This window comes from the organism of the source record quoted next, unplaced genomic scaffold, assembly GCF_019419815.1.
Source record: "Pyrus x bretschneideri cultivar Hongxiangsu unplaced genomic scaffold, Pyrus_bretschneideri_v1 Contig158, whole genome shotgun sequence".
In the NCBI taxonomy this organism is placed as follows: Eukaryota; Viridiplantae; Streptophyta; class Magnoliopsida; order Rosales; family Rosaceae; genus Pyrus; species Pyrus x bretschneideri.
The window spans coordinates 1-5,061 of record NW_025999455.1 but is presented as its reverse complement, the minus strand read 5'-3'; the positions used below and the strand labels follow the sequence as shown (position 1 = coordinate 5,061).

At 36.3% G+C, this 5,061-nt stretch overlaps 1 pseudogene; it reads right to left on the bottom strand.

Annotated features, from left to right (window-relative positions):
- Positions 1–439: 439 nt before the first annotated feature.
- LOC125475668 lies at positions 440–3,308 on the bottom strand (annotated as a pseudogene).
- Positions 3,309–5,061: the final 1,753 nt, after the last annotated feature.

Genomic DNA, 5,061 nt, shown 5'->3' with positions numbered 1-5,061 from the left:
TCATAAATTTTAGTTAGCAGCTTATTTATACAGTCTATTATAGATACTTTTAGTATAACAACGATACATAGATGCTAGTGATTAACAAGTAATTTTAGTTATTAGCAAATTTAAGAGAAAAGAAGTTTCAAAATCTGATATTTATTTTAGTGACTGAAAAGAATGACGATACTACGAGCCTACTTGAGATTGTTTCTCGAAAGCCTAAAAGCTTTTTCATGAAACACTTTGATATAAAGTCAATAAAGAAAACAAATTAAAAGACTGAAAAGAAGAAAAAAAATGGTCGTAACTTCAATGCTTTACTGAAAAGAAGAATGAATACATATATATATAAATGGTCGTAACTTCGATGCTCTACTGAAAAGAAGAATGAATATATATATATATATATATATATATATATATATATATAACACAAAAACTACACTCCTTTAAATAGACAAACCCTATATGTTACATAAAATATTAAACATCCAACGATATAAGATAAACCTAATATTTAACTTTCTTAATATGACAGCACTTGACCTCTCGTATCAAATTTTATGAGTGGTAGTTGTACAACTCTTGAACGCTTTCATTTCAAACAAAGTATAGTTGTATTCAGTCAATTCGAAGTAGACCGGAAAGGATTAGCAGGTACGGTTAGATTGTCACCTTCTCCTTCTAACATTTGAATAACCACTTTCATGGAAGGGCGATCTATGGGGTGCCATTGGACGCACCATAGACCCACAATAGCTAGCTTCTTTGCAGTTTCAGCATCTCCTCCGTTCTCAATGTGAATCCGTAGGTCGTCCCCTTGTTCTAAAAGGTTGTAAATCCATTCTGGGAAGTAGACTTGGCTACTGGTGGAGTCCTCTTCCATGAACTTAAAGTTCTTTCTTCCCCCGACCATTTCCAGCAGCAACATTCCAAAGCTATAGACATCTGACTTGTAGGACACGTTTCCAAAGTTCCTAGAGAACACTTCGGGCGCAATGTAGCCAATGGTCCCTCTGATGGTAGTCATGGATACTGCGCTTTGATCTTTAGAGCACAACTTGGCGAGACCAAAATCGGAAACCTTTGGGGTGAAATTCTGGTCTAGCAAAATGTTGTGTGGTTTGATATCGAAATGGAGGATTCGGAGGTCACACCCTTGATGAAGATATTCAATTCCTTTGGCTATACCTAAAGTAATCTCATGCACCTTATCCCAACCAAGGAAAGCGCTTTTACTATCTGCTGATGATAAGATATTCTGTAGTGAACCATTTGGTAGATATTCATACACAAGAGCAGTTGTGTACCCATCAGCACAAAAACCAACCAAGCGAACCACATTGACATGGTGGACTCGACCCATTGTTCGGACTTCATTGATAAAATCTTCTCCTTTTTCATTAGAATTGTTGAGGATTTTCACAGCCACAACTAAGTCGGAGGAAAGCTGTCCTTTGTACACTGTTCCATAGGCTCCTTGACCTAACTTTTCATTGAATTGATTTGTTATCCTTTTAATATCAGCGTAGGAATATCTACTTGGCTTGTGTGCTATGTAATCGTCCAAAAATCTTTCAATCCTCAACTGATTTGTTTTCTCTATTTTGTTGGAGCTATAAACACGGTAAATGAGAGTCCCCACGACTGTTACAACCACAGAAAGTGTGAAAATACCTGCGGATACAGACGAAACTCTGCGTTAAAAACCAACTCATTTCTAAATTAAATTAAAATAAATCACAATTGCGTCCAATTGATAAAGCCCCCAGAAATCAGAATTGAATTTATATTAATACTTATACATATATAGGGTTCTTTTGTGCGGAAGTTAACGTGTCTTTTATCCGGATGCTGGCACTGAGTTTTGAACTCGTATTGAACTCGTAAGGTTTTCTTGTACCTTAAAAGAAGAACCCATTCAAGGATGGGATCCAAAACTTGAAAAACAAGTGATGAAAATTGGTGCCTGTTGAAGCAAGTTCCGACTAGCACCCTAAAATATAACACTCGCATGAGGTTCAATAATCCAAACTGTCTTAGATTTAGCTCTCCATCTAAGAATATTTATGATTATGGATCGTACAAGTGTGCAATAATTAACCTAGCTAACTCTTAGCAGTTCAAATTCAATCTTGTAAAAATATTGCTTATGTGAACAACTTACCAGATATCTCTAAGCTTGTCCTTCCACGGGTACTATCTGTAAAAGCAGGTCCATTAAGTCAATAATTAGTACTTTTGTTATCAAAAGAATAAAATACTTGAAGAATTGTTTGCATAATCTTTGTTTTCATTTAATATAAAAAGTTCGAATATATTCTTTGAGTCCAAATTTGTTGCATATATTATCTGCACAAACTAGCTAATTAAAACCTTGTCAATTGAAAATGAGGGAAATATTTGCCGGCAAAGTACTGCAACAAGTCAAGTTAAATGGGAGATTAAAGGATACCTTCGCTCACGCATCAGTTTCTGCAGTCTGATTATCTGTGAAATTATATTGACCAATGGTTCTCTTCAGTCTGCAAGTCTTGCCCATCTCTTCGCAACGTCCACATGATGGTTTGGACCACTTCAGCATCATAAGGTCGAATGCTGTCACTGATGAAATATATGGAACTGATATGTAGTCACGCAGCTTGGTACAAGACACTAGGGTCGTATAATCAATGGAATACCGGCCGTTGACAGCATAGTAGTTAGTTTGGTTTTCAGGATTGTCAAGGCCGGAAGGGCACAGTTTGATAAGAGGATATCTGTCTCTTTCAAGTAGTGGTGACGGACAACTGAATAAAGTATAATTAGTATCAAACTGTCTATGCACAAATTGAAAGGTTGAGGAAGATAGGCTGAAATTGAAAATATCTTTAGGCGGGCAATCATTTTGGAAATATACTCCGATTTCTTGAGAAGCGTAGTTAATCGTTTCAACGATGAGCTTGTTAGATGAGGATGGCATCTCAAGCACGGTTTGCGTGCCGTTGGTGCATGATAGATCAAAGTCATGGTAACCGCACTGGAATGGCTGTCCTTTAAGCGAAATGGGAATCGGATGGCTGGACCGTGGTGTTCACAACTTACTTCTGTGCAGTTTTCAGGGACTACTCTGTCGCCATACACTTTGCTTACAATACCAGCATCTGCTATCATGAGAAACCAGCACAAGAAATTGATCAGAAGCATTCTATCCAATGAGAATATTGATTGTAGAAGTTTGGTATCTTGGTAATTCATATATATGATTGTATATAAGATAATGGGATTGCAGAAGTCCCCTATGTTTTGGGTAAATAATAATATTTTTTTATATTCACCCCTTCGTTCCATTTCCTACCCCGAAAACGTTTTTCTAAATTTTTTAAATCCTCCACCAATTTTGTTTTTAACTTCAATTTGAAGGACTTGGTCGTGATTTGCTTATGGGTTATTGACCATTGTTATCAAATAAAAACTTTTAGTCGCTTTTACTGTTACTCGCTATAACGAGAAACTGGGATGCTGGAAACTGTTTCTTCCCCAAATGGACCAAATCAACCCATTATTATACATGTTATTCTGAGTTAGATGAGGTGGGTTCTGTGGTCGTGTGGCTTCAATATTGGTCATTCTACATTGAGCAATGCTAGGTAGATTAAATTTGTAAACTAAATTTACAAACTAAACAATGTTTCATCAATAAAAAAAAATAAGCACGTTAATCTACACTTTAGTAATAATCCAATTATCAACTTCCTTGTCATTGAGTTTACAAAATTTATTCTACAAATTAATTTATACTCTCTAGCATTACCCTCCTAGAATTTGAAGTTGTCGGTATAGTTTGGTTGTGCAAATTTTTCCTCTTTAGTTTAGTGTTGTTGTTGTTTGTTGGAATTAGTATTGATGAGACTTGTGTTTTGATTCTTTTGAATACGTCTTTAATGTATTGTTAAAGTTTTTGCAATAACCATGGTTGTTATGTTGAAAAATTTGTTTATTAAAATGTTTTTTTTTTCATTCAATAAAAGAAAAAGGGGTAAGTGATTTTTACACACGATTTTTCTTCTCCTATGTACACTTCTGGCCTTTAAAAATAAGAAAGAGTGCAGAAAAAGAAAAGAGAGTGTGTGGGAAATAATAATATATATATATATTTTTTTTTTTTTTAAAGAGAGTTAAAATGCTACATGTTATAAATTTATTGGGCCAGCACAAGCCTTCTCCTTCTCCGGCGACCATCTCCATGCCTATCAGGACCACAAGTGTACAAATTGGGCCACAAGTGTACCCACCGGGGATAATACTTGGGTCCTGACATATGAGGACCACAAGTGTACTGACCACTGACATGGTCCAATAATATAAAGATATCTGTAATTTTAAAGGGATTTTAACGAACAACTCATAGTACGATTTACTTTAACGAAAAATTACATTTTTACATTAAAAAATTAATCATGTTACTATTTATTTTACCTTTTATTTTATTCTTATCATTTAAAACTCAAAATTTTCAAATCATTTCCATTAGTTTTCTTTAATTTTAAAGCACCACTATTCTGGTAACCAAACATCTTTAAGGCCATAACCAAACACCATCCTAAACTGATAACCAATAACCAACCTCCAGATTTCCTCGTCAGTCGTCGTCGACCGATACCACACCTTTTTACCGCCTTCCCTCCCCAGCATCTCTCTCTCAAAGTCTGCAATTCCTTTGAACGTCAAAGTTCCAAACCTCTTGTCTTCCAGAACCTCCAATTTCGCGGATTTCCATAACCCAATTTTACCGAGCTCAATCTGGACGCCGGCAGGGAGAAACTGACGTCGCCGGAGAAAAGAGGGATTGGGAGTGGGGGAGTGAGAGTAGGTCACCGGAGAAGTAACGGAGTGCGGGGGTTGCGGAGAAAGAAGGGTTGAAGAAGATGACAGGGTGATGGTTACAAGAAAAAGCAAGTGTTTGATTGAGTTTCACTTGACAGGTGGAACAATTTTATTGGACCACATAAGTGGTCAGCTTGGTCAGTGTTATCCTAGTTTTACTCGTCTCGTGGGTTTGTCTTTGCTTCGTTTGTCATAAATAATGGGCTCCAA